The 20,668-nt window shown below is 42.8% G+C and overlaps 1 protein-coding gene across 4 annotated transcripts in view; it reads right to left on the reverse strand.

Annotated features, from left to right (window-relative positions):
• The window catches only part of PALLD (palladin, cytoskeletal associated protein), a 420,168-nt gene that overhangs the window by 189,411 nt on the left and 210,089 nt on the right, over window positions 1-20,668 (reverse strand). The window lies entirely within an intron of this gene.

Below are 20,668 nucleotides of genomic sequence, written 5' to 3' on the forward strand. Positions count from 1 at the left end.
TTATTTTCTGTGCTCTTGTCATTCCCAGCTAAAGCTAGGCTATTTGCTATTCCCACAGGCTTCCAGTGAAGGGGAGAACCCAACAAAGTATGACTGTCCCACCAAAAATGGGTTGGATGGTCACCTTCCATATGCCCAAGTCATTCATTCATTCCATCATATTTATCGAGTGCTTACTGTGTGCAGAGCACTGTACTAAGCACTTGGGAAAGTAGAATATGTCTGTTTACTGTTGCATTGTACTCTCTCAAGCGCTTAGTACAGTGCTCTGCACACAGTAAGCGCTCAATAAATACAAGTGAATGAATGAACAAAATAGACATCGCTATTGGTCTGCCCAGAATTCTTTAGAATACAAACGTGGTTTTCAAAAGCCACATGACAACCTGGCTCTCAAATGCATCCAGATTTCACTTCCAAATGATTTTGAAAATATATGGCATATAATAAGGAATTTGATGGGCTTTTCCCTTCACAAGACAAAACACAACTTCCCACCCAATTCTTTCTTCGCCAGCTCTGCACAAAGCCAGAGCAAACTCCATGCTTCCCGTTTAGAGACATATCCCATTTCTCCCAGTGGCCTCCCATGTGTCTCCCTACCCCGTTCACCATCTAGAATGGATTCCTTTTTAAAGTTTTCGGGCCACTGTTATCAGTGTAAAGAGGTGAGAGTCAGCCTTTGAGGCTGAGTTCACTTTACACTGAAATGCTCGGCTTACGAGACTATTCCGACTCAGTGCTTGGGCTATTTTGGGAACTTTCTAGTTCTGATTTGGACTGTAATCCTTCACAAAGAATACCGACATATTTTTACCCTGAATTTTGGTTCTATTTCACCTGGGAGGATAACATCATAAGGCAGATCTATAGACATATAAAATGCTTTCATAGCATAAAAGTTGGTTTCAAACAAGAGGAAAGAGCTTTGAAAAGATAGCCTTCATTTTCATGGAAAAGCACTTAGAGTAATTTGTGGTAGTGGCGATATACGGTATTAGATTAGCCTACAAATGTGTTTTAAGGTTTATGGGGACAAAGGATTAGTCAGGGCAGGAGAAAATGGAGTTGTGTAATGGAAGCAGAACTACTAGCAGCAAAATCTGCATAAACACAGGTACAGAAGAAATGAAAAGATCAGAGGCAAGGAGCTCACGCTGTAGAAACCGATAGACATTGGTAAGAAAGATGAGCTGGTGTTTTCAGAGATTCCTGCAAGAAGACCTACCCTAATCCAGCTAAGGAGTTGTCTGTAAATTATCATAAGAAACTAGAACGATTTTTTTTTTTTTTGGAAAAGCCTATGAGTGGTTTATGGTCAAGATACCTCATGTGAATGTTTGATTTCTGCTCTCTAGCTCTGATTATCTCTGTAAGCTTGCTCAGTTAGTTCCCTCCACTAGAACAGCGTGGCTCAGTGGAAAGAGCACAGGCTTTGGAGTCAGAGGTCATGAGTTCAAATCCAGGCTCTGCCACTTTTCAGTTGTGTGACTGTGGGCAAGTCACTTAACTTCTCTGTGCCTCAGTTACCTCATCTGTAAAATGGGGATTAAGACTGTGAGCCCCACGTGGGACAACCTGATTCCCCTGTGTCTACCCCAGCGCTTAGAACAGTGCTCTGCACATAGTAAGCGCTTAACAAATACCAACTTTAGAATGAACGGAGATGGTTCTCAGTGCCAGGAAGAAGCCAAAGACTCATTTTCTTGCTTATAGTTAACCCAGGCTTGCATATCATCATTGTTTATGCAAAGTAAATATATTTCAACAGCCAGTGGAATTAGAAAGTCATTGCCTTCAGGAAATGGGTGGATTTCACCATGTCATTTTCGAAATTCCTGATTTTGAGTGTGAAAATTTAAAAAAAAGTGCCTTTTGAATTAAGCGACTCAGTTGAAAAGGTAATTAGTGCAAAGGCTTAAGAGGATTTTGGTTTTGGTCACAAAGCTTTTTTAAAATCATTTAATTGAAAAGTTAAAAAAATGACTTCATCACCACTATTTATCAATTCCTAAAAGGTAATTCTCCACTGGATCATAATTCACCTTACAAAAAAAAACCCAAACTGCATGGAGACCTGGCTTTCTCCATATTTTATAAGCTTGGTCATAAAATATCAGAGAACTGTGGATGAAGAAATGATTCATGGAGCAGGGAGAAAGAACAGTGGCGGTTGTGTAGATAAAATAATTTTCTTGCAAAGCACACTGTATAGATTGCTTCCCCGGAGACAATTCAAACTCATTTTTATTTCATTTTGCTTAACATTTCTTATTTGCCCCAGTGTTCAGTCAACTCCAGTAATATTCTCCTACTCAGATTTCTTGGTTCCTTTAAGGAAGCCAGAGCTCAGAAATGTCCAGACTAGAGGAAATGGCTCGGGTGCCTAACCACAGTATGGAAGCAGGGCTCTATCACTATCGGCTATTTTCTTTTCTTCTGGTATTTGTTAAGCATTTACTATGTACCAGGCAAAGTACTAATGCTGTGGTAGATACAAACTAGTCAGATTGGAGACACTCCATGTGTCACATGGGCTCACAGTCGTAATCTCCATTTTATAGATGAGGTAACTGAAGCCCAGAGAAGTGAGATGATTTGCCCAAGGTCACACAGCAGACAAGTGGCTGTACTGGGATTAAAACTCAGGTCCTTTGACTCCCAGACCCATGTAGTAGTTCTTTTTTCTCTCTCTTCCCCCACTGCCCCCACAACCCCAGTATTAGAATTCCTGGCTCAGCTCATCATGGGCAGGGATTGTGTCTATAATATTGTTATAGTGTACTCTCCCAAATGCTTAGTACAGTGCACTGCACACAGCGCTCAATAAATGTGATTGACTTTTTTCACTAGGCCATGCTATTTCTACTGTGAAGCTCCAGAATAACAGTGACTGGACCTCAGAAAGAAAGGTCAGTATGGAGCAGGTGGGGAGAGGAATGGGGAGAAAAAGCTCATCTCACCATGCATCATGGGGTGAAGGCAACAGCAGCCAAATACGGCAGGAGCAATAATAATGATTGTGGGATTTGCTAAGTGCTCACTTTGTGCCAAACACTGCAGTATATTCTGGGCCAGATATAGAATAATCACCTCAGACACTGTACCTGTCCTAATCAGCGTTTACAGTCTAAGAGGTAGGGAGAACAGGTATTTCATCCCCATTTTACAGGTTTCCCTAAGGGAACTGAGGCAGAGAGAAATTAAGTGGTACTCACAGCAGGGGTGTCACTGGCCCTCCAACTCATGTTCTGATACAGGTTTATATAAGCCAGATAACCGATAGGAAGGGCATCACGGCCTACTTGAAAGGACAGAGTTGAGGGTCAGGAGACCCAGATTCTAGTTCTTACTCTGCCACTGGCCCACTGGGAGAACTTGGACAAGTCACTTAACCACTCTGTGACTCAGTTTCCTCACATGTAAAATGGGCAGTCCCTCACCCTCTCAGGATCACACCTGGAGAGTTTCCAGTACTCTACTGATCTCAGCTACGGGAGGGAGAGGCAAGCAGAGGTATTCCCATTCCATTCCTAACTTGGGCAGTGACTAGCGAGTGGAAGGCCAACTGCTACAATCAAAACTCACCCGTGCTGGGCAGCAGTGGCATGGGAGAGAGTCATTCATTCATTCATTCATTCATTCATTCATTCATTCAATAGTATTTATTGAGCGCTTACTATGTGCAGAGCATGTACTAAGCACTTGGAATGTACAAATTGGCAACAGATAGAGACGGTCCCTGCCCTTTGACGGGTTTACAGTCTAATCGGGGGAGACAGGCAGACAATAACAATGGCAATAAATAGAGTCAAGGGGAAGAACATCTCATAAAGACAATGGCAAATAAATAGAATCAGGGTGATGTACATCTCATTAAACAAAATAAACAAAATGAATAGGGTGATGAAGATATATACAGTTGAGCGGATGAGGACAGTGCTGAGGGGGTGGGATGGGAGAGGGGGAGGAGGAGAGGGAAAGGGGGGAGAAGAGGGTTTAGCTGCGGAGAGGTGAAGGGGGGGGTAGAGGGAGCAGAGGCAAAAAGGGGGGAGCTCAGTCTGGGAAGGCCTCTTGGAGGAGGTGAGCTTTAAGTAGGGATTTGAAGAGGGGAGGAGAATTAGATTGATGGAGGTGAGGAGGGAGGGCATTCCAGGTCCGCGGGAGGACGTGGCCCAGGGGTCGACGGCGGGATAGGCGAGACCGAGGGACGGTGAGAAGGTGGGCGGCAGAGGAGTGGAGAGTGCGGGGTGGGCAGTAGAAAAAAAAAAGGGAAGAGAGGTATGAAGGGGCAAGGTGATGGAGAGCCTTGAAGCCTAGAGCGAGGGCGGAGATTTGAGTTCACTACGCGGAAGAAGGCGATGGTAAACCACTTCCGTATTTTTACTAAGAAAACTGTAGGGATCCACTACCAGAATGATAGCAGTTGAGGATGGGGCATTTTGGCAGAGATGTGTCCATGGAGTCACTATGGGTTGGAAATGATTTAGCATAAGGCAAGACAAGACCCACTATCCCTACCTCTTAAATGGGGAGCTCCATGAGGGACAGACACTGGGTCTGAATTTATCATCTTGAATCAAACCCAGCACTTAAGGACAGAGAAGCCCTTAATAAACAAGCCCTCCCCCATCCCAACACACTCACAAAACCATTCCTGAAAACTTGGAGAAAGCATCTCCTCATCTGTGGGCACTAGGTCTCTCTCCGTTTGACTAGATGGGCCTATTCCAAATTTTACGCAAAGAGATAGCTCTACAGTTCCCTCTGCATACAACAAGGGAATAAATCCTATTACCTCAACTGCAATTCCTTTGAAATGATATGGCATTCAGAATCAGAATCATTTGGCAACACTTTTCCAGGCCCATGAGGTCTCTGTCTAATCAGCAGAACAGAGATTTCTCAAGCCTCAGCGAGGGAGATGGCTATCCCAGACGCATTTACTTCTGTCATGAGATGCCGACGTATCCCAACATAGGAACGTTTTACCTGATGACCTTTGAAGTGAAACCCATGATGACACCCTTTACCACAAAGCAGAGAACAGGCAAAATAAGTACTAATTTTCAAACTTAAAATGCCTGTTACATCATATCACCAATCACTCTTCCTGTCAGTGATCTGCTAACACAGCTTTTAGCACTGACCTAATGTCTGACATCACTCAGGAGATCATCTTATCTATTGTTTCAAGGTAAAGCCATTTTTTGCACGCCACAGACTTCTCATCAATCTCTAACACTCAGCTCCCTCTAAACCATCGTTTCATTTTCAGAAACACTTTAAAGTGACCTGAGAGAACAATAAATCTTCTTTGTAACTTTAGTGTCAGAACTAGGAAGGTTTTAAATTTAAAAAAAAATTGTGGTGGTGGTGGTAGGGGTGGGGGTGACAGAAGGGAAAATAGAAGTGAGAGAGTTGGAGGAAGATCTAAGCCTTTGGTGGCTAGAACGTGAATTAACTACGGTGAAATGAAATCTGCCATGGAGTAAAGTTCTGCATCACCATCGGCCATATGTCTGAAATTTGTAATTTGAATTTATTTAAAATTATTTGTGGTGTTTCGCTCGTGCCATGTAGTGTTAATGTTTTCCAAGGTCATGTGTACTTGGTGGAGAAAAGAGAAGGACTGAGGAATCAAAAATCTGGCAAAGTTCTGGAGCTCTCTGCCCATACAGAACATAGGACTGGGAGTTAGGAGATCTATCTGGGAAATAATTCCAGCTCTGGCACTTGTCCCCCGTATGGCTATGTATAGAGAAGCAGCGTGGCTCTGTGGAAAGAGCACGGGCTTGGGAGTCAGAGGTCATGGGTTCGAATTCCGGCTCTGCCACTTGTCAGCTGTGTGACTAGGGGCAAGTCACTTAACTTCCCTGTGCCTCAGTTACCTCATCTGTAAAAATGGGGATTAAGACCGTGAGCCTCATGTGGGACAACCTGATTACCCTGTATCTACCCCAGTGCTTAGAACAGTGTTCTGCACATAATAAGCGCTTAACAAATACCAACATTATTATTATGGCTTAGTGGAAAGAAGAGCATAGATTTGGGAGTCAGAGGTTCTGAGTTCTAATCCGGACTCCACCACTTGTTAGCTGTGTGACTTTGGGCATTTAACTTCTCTGTGCCTCCGTTACCTCATCTGTAAAATGGTGATTAATAATAATAATAATAATAATAATAATAATGTTGGTATTTGTTAAGTGCTTACTATGGGCAGAGCACTGTTCTAAGTGCTGGGGTAGATACAGGGTCATCAGGTTGTCCCACGTGAGGCTCACAATCTTAATCCCCATTTTACAGATGAGGTAACTGAGGCACAAAGAAGTTAAGTGACTTGCCCACAGTCACACAGCTGACAAGGGGTTGAGCTGGGATTCAAACCCATAACCTCTGACTACAAAGCCCAGGCTCTTTCCACTGAGCCATGCTGACACGCTGACACGCTGTTTCTACCCCAGTGCTCAGAACAATGCTTGGCACATAGTAAGCGTTAAACAAATAGCATTATTATTATTATTATTGTTGTTGTTGGTATTATAATTTCTCTGTGTCTCAGAATCTGAATCTAGACTGTAATCTCACTGTGGGCAGGGAGCATGTCTGGAATTCTTTTACGTTGTACTCTCAAGTGCTTAGTACTGTGCTTTGCACACAGTAAGAGCTCAATAAATACAATTGACTGAAATGAGGATTAAATACTTGTTCCTTCTTCCTCTTAGACAGTAATTTTCATATGAGATGGAACTGACTCCAAACTGATTATCTTGAATGCATCCCAGTGCTTAGCACACAATGGGTACTCATTCATTCAATCATATTTATTGAGCATTTACTTTGTACAGAGCACTGTACTAAGTGATGCATCCTCCAAGTCCCCTCCTCTCTTGGAATATGGGTTCTACTGAAAGGTGGAGTGGAGGTAGCATGGGCCTGGGAGTCAGAGGACCTGGATTCTAATCCCGGCATTTACCTGCTGGGAGATCTTGGGCGAGTCACTTAACGTCTCTGGTACTCAATTCCCTCATCTGTAAAATGGGAATTCAATATCTGTTCTTCTACTTAGACGGTGTGCCCCATGTGGGACCTGATTACCCTGTACCCCAATGCTTAGTACAGTGCTTGGCACATAGTAAGCGATTAACAAATATTATTATTATTAATAATAATAACCATTGGTGTTTATTGAGCGTGGCTCAGTGGAAAGAGCACGGGCTTGGGAGTCAGAGGTCATGGGTTTGAATCCCAGCTCCGCCCCTTGTCAGCTGTGTGACTATGGGCAAGTCACTTACCTTCTCTATGCCTCAGTTACCTCATCTGTAAAATGGGGATTAAGTCTGTGAGCCTCATATGGGACAATCTGCTTACCCTGTATCTACCCCAGTGCTTAGAACAGTGCTTGGCACATAGTAAGCGCTTAACAAATACCAACATTATTATTATTGTTGAGGCTTACTGTGTACAGAGTACCGTACTGCAGAACTCTTTTGGAGTTAGTATTTAGTGGGATTGGCATAGTGCGTTCTAGTCTGCAAAATGTAGATTCTCCTTCAATTTTGGTGCAAAATTAAGGACAAACAGATGAACATTATAGTCAAAGATTCCAGCTGGGAGAAAATGGCCCGAGTCCCACTTGCCAGTGGTCCAGGCCTGGCATCCTCTGGGAGCCACAGGCCAGTTACAGCTGCTGCAGTAGCCACAACCTTGCTAATGCTGAAATCGCAGCTTCCTTTCCCTTTATCCTCCCACTCTTTATGAATAAATGGGATCCCCACCCAAACGATATTTTTATTCAAGATCAAAGATAGTTACACATCTATTTTTCAAGGAGTTCAGCAGAAAAAGCAAAATGGATGGATTTTTTTTTGGTCACAACGATCAGGTCTAGTGGAGTTCTGATGCCCCAAAAGCTGTTTAATCAAAACAAGTATTTTATGAAAATAACTCACATGAGCAAATTGTTTGGGTTGTGGGGGGAAAAGGGGAGGGTGGGGTCCATGGCTAGTGAAGAGGTTTACTCTTAAGGGAGATTTATGAGTTTAGTTTGATCCTCTTTTTAATTTCTCTCATACCTTTATCCCATCCAATAACTCCTAAAAGTATTGGATTTTCTCTCCTTTACCTAAACTGCTGTCACCTGTCTGATTTGAGTGGTCATGTTTTTTTTACTAAGGAGGGTGAAACTTTGGATTTGAATAAATTGGCCTATTCTGGGGTATTTGAATGTACAGTGCTTTGCACAGAGTAAGCGCTGAATGAATCCGATCGAATGAAGTCTCCCTTCAGGAATGACAGATGAACTTCAGGGCTGAGACTTCAGGATTGAGACCCCGGGTGAAGGAACCGATTCGAGGCCTAGTTGCTGGCACAGTGCCACTCACATACACTCTCATCCCTCCCAGTCGCGTTCCCGAGCAAGTACACGGGCAGGGACGCGAATACCATGAGGCTGCAGGACCCAGGAGAAGCAGTGTGGCCTGGCTTAAAGAGCACGGGCCTGGGAGTCAGAGTCCCTGGGTTCTAATCCCAGTTCTGCCAATTGCTCGCTGTGTGACCTTGGGCAAGTTGCTTAACTTCTCTGTGCCTCAGTTTCCTCAACTTTAAAATGGGGATCTAATACCTGTTCTCTCTCCTACTACAGACTGTGAGGACTTTGCAGGACAGGGATTGTGTCTGAACTAATTGACTTGTACCTACCCCAACACTTAGATAAGTGTTTGACCCACAGTAAGTGTTTAACAAGTACCATAAAAAAAGAAACAAGCAGTTATGGCTAAAGTGACCCCCAACAGAGTGCCACGCTGTGTCCGCAGCATCTTGGACAGACAGGCAGTTGCCTCGTGGCTCAGTGGAAAAAGCCCGGGCTTGGGAGTCAGAGGTCATGGGTTCAAATCCCAGCTCTGCCACTTGTCAGCTGTGTGACTGTGGGCAAGTCACTTAACTTCTCTGTGCCTCACTTCCCTCATCTGTAAAATGGGAATTAAGACTGTGAGCCTCATGTTGGACAGCCTGATGACCCTGTATCTACCCCAGCGCTTAAAACAGTGCTCTGCACATAGTAAGCGCTTAACAAATACATTATTATTTAGAATAGTTGCAATCTTTGCTACCGTTAATAGCCAGTCATCAGTCAGGATTCCTACTGGTTCTGTCGATCTCTCAGCAGGCCCTGGGAGGCTCTACGAACAGCAAACTTCACCACGGATGGGCTAGCCCTTTGCAGGCCTTCCCCTCTGGCCAAGATACCAATATTGTATAGAACCCAGGTCTCCCCATTCCCAGAACCACACTCTTTCCAGCGAACCAACAGGAGAGTCAATGGAGTATCCAGTGACTGCTCTCCAGTTGCCACCTTCCATGGAGCTGCCAACCTGGGTGGAGAAGCTGAGGCAATAAGATGGCGGCTGCCAAATGTTCTTGCGTAGAAAGGTCTTGCAATTTGTCCTCTGGTGCCATCTCCTGGTCCTGTTGCCCAGGGAGACTCTGTAAGTGCCGAAAACTCAGGAGGCCACTGCAATATCGCCTCGGTGCCCTCTTGTTTCGTGACCAGTTTCTCAATAGGAAATGCATCGGGGCTGTTTATTAGACGGTAATTGTGGCTTCTTGAAAAAGTGTGGCACTATTACTCCTCTCGTCCTAGGCTGTACAAGAATAGGGTAGTAAAAATGTAGAAATGCATGGTGGGATCTAGTGGAAGGTGCGGCCTAGTGGAAAGAGGTTGGGGCTGGGAGCTAGGAGGCGAGTGTTCAAGTCCCAGCTCTGCCACTGGCCTGTTGCCTGACCTTGGGCAAATCATTTCATTTATTCATTCAATCGTATTTATTGAGTGTTTACATTGTGCAGAGCACTATACTAAGCGCTTGGAAAGTACAGTTCAGCAACAGAGACAATCCCTATCCACACCGGGTTTACAGTCTAGAAGACTCACTGGGGCTGGGGGTGGCGGGGGGCTACCATTTACCCGACTGCGGGCGGGGGAAAAAAAGAGATGAAAATTCAGGGTTCCTACGTCCTCGCCGAGTTGCCTTCTGATAGAGAGCCAGTGTTCTGATTGCTGCTTCCTTTTACAGGAAACTAATTAAATACTGGTATGTGATTACCTTTTTTCTTTGGGTAATTTATACTTCATGAAGATTTCTGAAATTTAATACTGCAATACATTATGCTTAAGCTTAGCAAAAATATGCCTAATTCCATTCCCTATGTAGAATAAGTTCCTAAAGGCTGTTTTGATACCAACATTGTCTTTAAAATTTGTATATCACCCTTTCACCATGGTAAGAATGAATTCATTCTTAGATGTCTTTGAGGATTTGAACAAACTGCTTTCACATATGTAACAGAAACCAACTCAAATAAACCTTCCTATTATTAATGTTTTCACCATCAGGTGATGTGTAACTTCAAAAAAAATTTACATACAGGAAAGAAAAACAAATCAGTAGTGAAAAATATTGGCAATTTAATGTGTTTTAGCCTGTCGTAGGCAGGAAAATATGTTCTGGTAGTAAAAAATAGTAGACAACGAGGGATATTCAACAAAAGGAAATTAAGGCCTCACTGGGTGAGAACAATAGCATGTGTTCAATAAACTCACACTTGGAATGTCTCTTGGATACCAAGAGGTTAGTGTCCCCCAAATAGGGCAGTGGGACTGAAATGTAATTGAACTAGTGGATTCCATCCTATTCAAAAGAAATGGGAACTTCCCAGAAAGAGATCTGTCCGTAATGCAGTGGAATAATAAAACAGACCAAGCAATCACCAAAGACAAAGGAAAGGGATATAAAAGAAGAGATAAGAAGCCCATAAGAAAGCTCTGCATTTGTCAAGATGAGCTATTCAGTTCAGGATGCAGAGTGACCTCCAGGAGTAGTTTGACTTTGTCAAGGAAGAAATTCAGATCAATAGAGAAACTGGCAGACCACAATCAAAGCCTTTCTTAAATCCCAACTCCTCCCACAAGCCTTCCTCAATTAATAATAATAATGAGGTGGTATCTGTTAAGGTTTACTATGTTCCAAGCACTATTCTAAGCACTGGGGTAGATATAAGGTAATCAGATTTTCTCACGTGGGGCTCACAAGACTTAATCCCCATTTTAGAGATGAGGGAACTGAGGTGCAGAGAAGTGAAGTGACTTGCCCAAAGTCACACAGCTGATAAGTTGCGGAGCCGGGTTTATTCATTCATTCATTCAATAGTATTTATTGAGCGCTTACTATGTGCAGAGCACTGTACTAGGCGCTTGGAATGAACAAGTCGGCAACAGATAGAGACAGTCCCTGCCGTTTGACGGGAAATAGAGTCGAGGGGAAGAACATCTCGTAAAAACAATGACAACTAAATAGAATCGAAGCGATGTACATTTCATTAACAAAATAAATAGGGTAATGAAAATATATACAGTTGAGCAGACGAGTACAGTGCTGAGGGGATGGGAAGGGAGAGGGGGAGGAGCAGAGGGAAAGGGGGAAAAGAGGGTTAAACTGCGGAGAGGTGAAGGGGGGGTGGTAGAGGGAGTAGAGGGAGAAGGGGAGCTCAGTCTGGGAGAGTGGGTTTAGAACCCACTACCTCTGACTCCCAAGCCCGGGCTCTTTCCACTGAGCCACGCTGCTTCTCTGCTAGTTCTCATCACTCTAAGTTATCTAAGCCCATTAATCATCTTTAAGACTTTTGAACTTATTTATATGTATCCCCAGCACATTTGTACATGACATATGCTTATTCAAGCATACATTCAACTATTTAGACGACTCTATTTGTAAAGATTTTTAAGCCTCTCAACCCCATTAGCATGCAAGCTCTCTCTGGGAAGGGAATGTATGGTTTCTTCATTTTAGACTCTCCAAGTACTTAGTGCAGGGCTTTGGGAAGCAGGATGGCCTGGGAGTCAGAGGACCTGGGTTCTAATCCAGGCTCTGCCACTTGCCTGTTTTGCGACCATGCACAAGTCACTTAACTTGTCTCTGTCTTAGTTTCCTCACCTACAAAATGGGGATTTCCACACAAGAAGAAAGAAATTCTGCGACACCATCATGGATACAGTTTCACTGTCAGCAGCATGATCTTTAAACCAAAGGTCAGTTCAACTACTATTCCTGTGTACAAAAAATGTCAGTCTTGCAAATTACCTTTCTGGTGTGTCAAAATACCTGCCAAAATAGAGATGGATGGATCATATAGATAAGGATTTCATGTGGCTCTGGGCCCACCACAAAACTAACAAAGCACTATTAGCTTAATGCCCCAGAATGACACCATGCCTGAGTCAGTATTCTTGTGAAAAAGTCATAAAGCGAGGACTCATCAGAGTGTTATTCCTCATGTCAAAAGGCTCATACTTCAGGAAGTTCTTTGATTGGACCTCCCATTTCAGGGCAGAGTTGTTCTCTTTGTGATCCAACATTAACATCCTCAATGCAAAGTCATCATCACTTAGATTTCATGATGAACTAAAAGCAGCATGCTCAAATCCGCCTTCTCTGTGGAATGGTGGAATCTCTTTTCATTTACAATCATCCCTTCTCTGAATTTTAAAAAGGACAACGTACATTGGTTTTGCCAAAACGCCATTAAGTCTAATTTCTAGGCAAAGCTTTGATTTTTCATCAGGGTCTCATCACTTGGCGTTCCCTGTGCTTCACCCCTGTTGTTGCTACAGTGATTTCAACCAATTCTGTCTCACCCGAAGTCCATTTTCATATGACAAAAGGACAATAATCTAAAACAGAAAAGTTTGCCCGCTAATGATGTGGAGTCAAAAACAGTGTCTTACAGATGCATGAAAATGATGTGCTTCTAAGAATATTTGCAATTTGAGTTGGAGTATTGAATTTTCTAGACGAAAAATTTAATAAAGGAAGAAGGTCCAATTATTTCACTCACCAGGTGTAGACCTAAAGACTAAACGGATGGAGAAGTTTCCAATAAATGTTTGGCCTATCGCAGGATTTCGTTAAATTAACCGTAATGGATATAACACTGCCTGAAACTTGTAATCTTTTTTCACCCATCTATCCCCAAACTGTGTTTCCTGTCCTTTCCAAGCTCATCTTTCTAATTTACATCAGGTTTTACAGTTAAGGATTATGGCCAGAGCAGAATTTAATGGCCTACCAATCCTCCGGGCTTGATTACTGTAACTCTTCCAAACGCTAATTCAATGCTTTGCACACTTTGCACTATATACGATTGAATGAATGAATAAACCTAGATTTGAACAACAAATTTTAAATGAAGTTCAACAAGTATGGCTATGACAAGATTTATAGCACTAAACATGGGGGTGGGAGGGTCAGAGATAAGGAAAAAATGCAATTTCTACCAAGGGCCTTCATTAAGTTAGACCCCTAGATAGTCGATCAAAACATGCATCAGTGTCTGGAGTACTTGTCCAACATAAACAGGATGGGAAGGGAGGATGCAGAAGCTCCAGAAGCTCTCAGCCCTTCATCAGGAAGTATAGCAGGGCCAGGGGGTATTAACTTGTCAAGTATTTACACCTTGAGTCGGGCCCTTGATTATACAGGAGCCAACAAGTATATGTTGGAAAGTGATAATGTCAAGGAAAATGACTCTTCTATGTCTCATTTTTAAAAGCAAAATGTTGATGAAATAGAAATGGAGGGGAAATGAGGAAGGGATTTGAACTAATCCAAGAATTCTGAGTATCCCAAGAATCCAGTTCAGTTTCATGCCAGAGAAGACACAGTAGATCATAGACAGCTGGGTATTTATTAATCTTTTATGGTACTTGTTAAGCACTTATTATGTGCCAAGAACTGTACTAAGCACTGGGGTAGATACACAATAATCAGATTGGACATAGTCCTTGTCCCACATGGGATTCCAGTTTAAATTGGAGGGAAGAGGATTTAATCCCCATTTTAGAGCTAATGTAATTGAGGCACAGGGAAATTAAGAGATTTGCCCATGGTCGCACAGCAAGCAAGCTGGGGAGCCAGGATTAGAATCCAGGTCGTCTGATTCTCATGCCCAGGATATTTCCACTAGACCATGTTTCTTCAATTACTAGTAATTGGACTTTTCAAAGATGTCATTTCTCTCTGTGGCCAGATGGCCCTTTTGCTCTGCCTGGTTGATTCAGTTAACACTATGTCTCTGAGGCAGAATAGAGGAAAGGAATCCAGAAGGGTGATGCTGCAAACACTGGGGTCTAGATTAATTAATAAATAAATAAATGGTGGCATTTGTTAATCACTTACTATGTGCAAAGTGCTGTTCTAAGTGCTGGGGGATACAAGGTGGTCAGGTTGTCCCCCGTGGGGCTCACAGTTTTAATCCCCATTTTACAGATGAGGTAACTGAGGCACAGAGAAGTAAAGTGACTTGCCCAAAGTCACACAGCTGGCAAGCGGCGGAGCCGGGATTAGAACCAGGTATTAATCTAGTTCTCTAGACTACAAGCTCTTCCTTTAGATTGTAAACTCATCCTCTAGATTGTAAACTCAGGTAGGCAGGGAACGTGTCTACCAACCCTGTTATATTGTACATTCCAAGAGCTTAGTACAGTGCTCTGCACATAGTAAGCGCTTAATAAATACTATTGAATGAATGAATACTCTCCCAAGTGCTTAGTACAGTGCTCGGCACAGAGTCAGTGCTCAATAAATACAACTGATTAATTGATTGGGGTCTTTTCTAGGTAAAAGGTAAGCCAGAGCATGGCAGAAGGGAGGAGGAGACCCTCTTTTTATTTGCTTTCCCTCTGATCTGAGCCCACCTGTTGAGGTAGGTGGGCCCATTCATTCATTCCTATTTACTGAGTGCTTACTGTGTGCAAAGCACTGTATTAAACACTTGGGAGAGTACAATAAAACAATGCACAGATACATTCCCTGCCCACAACGATCTGACAGTCTAGAGGGGGACACAGACATTAATACAAATAAATTAATTAAACGAGGAAAGTTGGTAATGGTTTGGACACTAGTGAGCAGTCATATTTATATGATCGAATTAATATTTCTCTTCCCCCCGTCCCCCTTTAAGTATTAGACTCCAACAGGGAGAGTGAAGAGATGGAGCCGGGAGAACGCATGTCAACACTTCAAAGTCTCCCCGTGAAACTGCTTCCAGTACACTTAGCTTAACTCCAAGAGTGAAGACAAGTAGGCAAAGTGGCCTATTCATTCTGCACTTCCTGGGCTAGCTATCACATTCTGCTCCCCTTACTGCAGATTCCTACTCATCTGCAACAATAACTCCCACCACCACTCATTCAGGATGCGGGATGGTAATCTCCATGGCCTAGAGGAATTCGCTCTATAAAGCTGTTTGACATGTTTCCATAACAGGATTAAGCAGAACTAATCTAACCAGGGTGTGCCGATTCCTACTTTGAACTTCATAGAGATAAAAATGGACATGCTTTTTTAAGGAACAGAGTACTGCTTAAAGCCAAAAATTGAGTACGGGAAGATGAAGACAAAGAAGAAAAAATACCAATTTTCTGTAAAGACTTTAGGGGCTGATGTAGGATTTTTTTTTAAAATGGTATTTATTAAGTACTTACTATGTACCAGATACTGTACTAAGCCCTGGGGTAGATACAAGCTAATCAAGTTGGACACAATCCATGTCCTACATCGAGCTCACAGTCTTAACCCCCATTTTAAAGATTGAGCAACTGAGACAAAGAGAAGTTAAGTGACTTGCCTAAGGTTACACAGCTGACAAGGATTAGAACCCAGGTCCTTCTGACTCCCAGGCATGTTCTGTTCACATGCTGCTTCTAGACTGTACACAGTTTTACATTTCACTCTGGACTCTTAAAGCATACGCTTGTCTGATGTTTTCTTCTCCATCTTTTCTGGCATTACATCCAACATTGTTATTTCTTGAAGGGTAACCTTCCTTCTCCATCAGTCCTAGTCACTGGAAGAACATTTCTTTTTTTATGACTGTCTGTTGCTGCTCCTTTTCTTCCATCGCTTCTCTCTCATGGCTGTCACCTTCTCATCAACAGAAGCAACAGCATTTCCTGAGTGCCTACTATAAAATTAGGAGTAGTGATAGTATTTAAGTGGTAACCCTGTGCTGGGAGAGAATACACAGAGGAGAGAATACACAGGTGGGAATTAAATATATTTCCTGTCCCTCAGAGGCTCTCGATCTAAGAACAGGCGCTGTACAGTGCTAATCCAGCATTGTTCTAGGTAAAGTGAGTTCCTTGGGAAAACATAACCCTAATTTACTGTTGGCGATTACCCATTCACCATCAAGTTTCTCTCCGGGGCCTGACCTGAAATAGAATTCTTGTCTCCGGGCAGGAGGCCTAGAGAAGTAGAATGTTCTAGTAGAAAGAGCTAAAACTGGAATTCAGGGGACCTGGGTTCTTTCATTTGCCTGATGTCTGGTAGCTTGGGCAAGTCACTTCACTGTGCTTCAATTTCCTCATCTGTAAAATGGGGATTAAATACCTGTTTTCCCTCCCCATTTGGAGATGTCTTACACTGGACAGGGACTGTGTCCCATCTGCCTGCATTGCCTCTGCTCCCAGGGCTTAACAGTGCTTGGCACACAGTAAGAACCTCTCGGATTTCATTGTAAGACTCAATATTTGTGAGAACAGGACAATAATGCGTGGTTCAGTGGAAAGAGCCCGGGCTTGGGAATCAGAGGTCATGGGTTCTAATCCCAGCTCCGCCACTTATCAACCATGTGACTCTGGGCAAGTCACTTCACTTCTCTATGCCTCAGTTCCCTCATCTGTAAAATGGGGATTAAGATTGTGAGCCCCACGTGGGACAACCTGATCACCTTGTGTCTACCTCAGCAGTTAGAACAGTGCTTGGCACATAGTAAGCGCTTAAATACCATTATTATTAATAATGGGTTTTTTGTTTTGTTTTTTATGGCATTTGTTAAGCTCTTACTATATGTCAGGTATCTTACTCAGTGCTGGAGTAGATAAAAGGAAATCAAGTTGGATGCAGCCCATGTCTCAAGTGGGGCTCACAGTCTTAACCCTCATTTTACAGATGAGGGAACTGAGGCACAGAAAAGTTGTGACTTTCCCAAAGTCACACAGCAAGGTGGCAGAGTTGGGATTAGAACCCAGGTCCTTCTGATTCCCAGGCTTGTGCTCTCTCCATTAAGCCACACTGGTTCACTAGAACTCATCCTGTGAAGCCCTACATTTCCTGGCTATAGCAGACACCAGACACTTTTGTGTGCCCGGAGTGGTAGCCTAATTAGCCAGCATATCATTCACACCCCTGAGAGAGAAGGCTCATGCCACAGGGAGTTGACAATTTGGGTTCATGACTATAAAATTCCATTTGGGCAAACTTTTCCTAACCCTATAAAGGAATGTCCCTATGAGCCACTCTTTGTCTCTGACTAGAGTTAATCCAAAAATGCCATTCCTCATCTGTGCGTTTCCTTTGGAGCAATGTTTACCCACTTCCCGGCAGAGGTGCCCACTTTTCATTTTGAGGGGGGAAAGGGGACAGAGATTTTACTGGGAGACAGGATTGGGAGAAGGCAAATTTCAGAGAGTGAGTAGGTAGCAAGGCTTATGGCCTTGGGAAATCAGATGACTTGGGTTCTAATCTTGACCCTGCAGGTGACCCTGGCCAAGTTGCTTTACTTCCCTGTGCCTCAGTTTCCTCCTCTGCAAAATGGAGATTAAATATTTGTTATCCCTCCCTCTTAAACTGTGAACCCCAAGTGGGACAAGGACTGTGGCGAATCTAATAATCTTGTACCTCCTCTTGCACCTTCCCATTACTCAGGACAGATACCATTAATAATGGGCTTTAAAGCACAATCTGGGGTCTTTTCTGCCCTGACTGGAAACTCTCAGGCCTCGTCAGAGACTTGGGATGAGTAAGTCTGGAAGTCCAGCTCCGTAAACTGTGAGGGGCAACTGTTATTCCCCCCTCACCCCGAGTGACTGCTCAGTAGAATCCAGCCAGAAGGAAGTATGGAAGCAGACCAGGCTAAAAATCCCAGCTGAGGACAACTAGCGTCTCTATCAAAGCCAGCATGTCTGAGTGCTTTGCTGACACCTCAGGGGATCAGGCCAAATAGATGCTAAGTGATTAAATAACTGAAGCTGATTCAATCCCAGCAGTAGGCCGATAGCTGGGCCAGGAAACAAAATCTCATAATCTCATTCCCAGTACTTTATGCTTAGCTGCATGCGTGCAACTGCTGCTAATCCATTTGCTCCATAAGTCAGCTATTTCTAATGGCATGAGAAGAAAGTTTCACTTTGAGAAAACAATACAAATTTCTTCCTCCTGTACCTTCTCCTTTCTTGTTTAGTAATACTGGGAGCAAAATGAGATGGAAAAAAGTCATGAGGACCCTTAAGGGATGGCTTTTTTTGAAGATAACTATTTTTCAGGAAGATAATATGTTTCATGATCACGTTATCCAATCCTTGGTTGGCTTTTCTTAGTTGGCTTTAATGGAATGGATAAGGGGATTCTTATTCACCTCTCCACTAAAGAACTAATTCGATAACTTGAAGTAGAGAGCCATATAATACTGAAACCCTACTAATGCACTTTTCCAAACTAGAGAGAAAGCAATTGACCGAGAAATAAGGTTAGACCAAGAAACAAGAGGATGCCCCTTCTCCCAAAAGAGATTCAGTTAAAATACTTGTCCAAGCCCCTGTGAGGATACCCTTTCATTTCAATAGAATCTATCCTTCTAATTCACAAACAGAACTTAAAACCAACTAGTAGAGAGGCAGCAGAGCGGAAAGAGTAAGAGTCTGGGAGTCAGGAGACCCAGATCTTAGTCCTAGTTTGGCCTCAGCACTGGCCTCCTGGGGGGCCTTTGGCAAGTCATTTAACCTCTGAGCCCATACTGCATCCCAGCTGAAAACTGGGAGTCAATTGCTGAGGAGAGACGTTCATGGTGTACTTTCATCAAGAATGGACTCGTTCTCTGAGCAAAAACTTCATGATGAGAGAAACAAGAAGGCAAAAGAAAAACCAGCACCAGATGCTACAAATATTAACACTATAACAAGGGATAACCTGAAATTCCCCGTCAGTGATGTCTTCTTTAAATATGAAGGACAACTATATATTAACCTTTCTGTGCCTCAGTTCCCTCATCTGTAAAGTGGGGTTGATAGCTGAAGCAAAAACCTCTTAGACTGTGAGCCCTTGAGGGAAAGGGTCTGTGTTCATTCTATTTTGTAACTACTTAGTGCATAGCACATTAGAAAGTGATTAAAACATGCTCTTATTATTATTATTACACTTTTTCAGCAAATGTTGTCTATCTGTAGGGATCATGTCTGCTGTACTCTTCCGCACACTTAGTACAATGTTCTGCACAGAGTAAGCTCCCAATAAATACTGTTGGTTGTTTGAAGTAATAAAACATTTTAAAAATCCTGAATTGTCAGCAGTATTTATTCTCATATTGAAGTATCTCCAAATATTCACCAAACTATGAAAGTCTAAAAGTTGATGCCAACAATACACTTCCACAACTTTAGTAATTTTCCTCAGGCTAAATATTTAGAGATTTTTTGTCTCTGAATAAAGCTAATCTGGTTTCTAGGTTTCCTGGTTATTCTCAAAATTCTTCTTCATCATCATATAGACTTAAAGATTGCCTGCTCTGTAACCGACCCGGTACAAGGCTTTTGGAAACATTCAGAAGTAGTAAGTCATATTTGCCCTCAAGGAACTTGCATCCAGTTTAATTACTGTAAGTGAAACTTACTTTTCTTTGAATTTCTGTATGAGGAGAGAAAATTTGATATGGATATTAAATTTGATATGGATATTTCTGAAAACTGCACCTGAACAGCATACTAACTCTGACTCATGAAGGATAATGATGTCATTCTAGAAACTTGTGCTTAAGCTACTCATTCTTCTCTATATAACCACAAAACTGTTTTGTCTGCTTTTCGTAGACATATAGAGGGGAAAAAAAACTCATGCACACCAACATTACTGGGACTCCAAGTACAAAACCCTTGGAACTTTTGAACTTCTAAGATATGGTCTGTTACTGCCTGTTCACAACTTCTAAAATTTGAGTTTCTGTGATTTATATTCAAACTGGACACAGAGTAAGAGTCGTGATGGAAAGCACATCTCTGCCAGTCAGGACCATGGGCTAGGTTCACACCTTAAATGTAATCCTTACCTGACCAATTCTTACTTAAATTTATGAGCAATTCCCATCTAATCAACCCACAACGAGTCTGACCCATGCCTGGAAAACTGTGACTGGACATGGCGACAATCTGCAGACCATCTTTTCTTGGGGGTGAACTTGGCTGGAATGGACTACCGATTTTCCTACATCTGTTCTCCAAACTTCTCAGAGATGTTTTCCCAGGAACCACCATCCGTGGGAAGAAGTTCGGAAAGAAACTGGCCAGCTCCAAGGCAGTGGAGTACATTTTCCTCACCCATCTGTTGCAGTGCATTTCCCCTGCCACATGTGAGTACAACCCAAGTCTCTTGCTAGCTTTTATCAAGCAAAAACCAAACCTTGGAGCTTTATCTTACATCTTCAACACTGGTATGTATTATCCATACCAAATATCCAAATACACCAGTACCACATTCTCGAAAGACCATGATTCACTGGTAAACCTAGGGAATCCTTGCCTCCTGGGTTCAGAGCTGGTCAATGAAGAGATGATTGAGGG

The sequence above is a fragment of the Ornithorhynchus anatinus genome, chromosome 12 (assembly GCF_004115215.2).
Source record: "Ornithorhynchus anatinus isolate Pmale09 chromosome 12, mOrnAna1.pri.v4, whole genome shotgun sequence".
NCBI lineage: Eukaryota > Metazoa > Chordata > Mammalia > Monotremata > Ornithorhynchidae > Ornithorhynchus > Ornithorhynchus anatinus.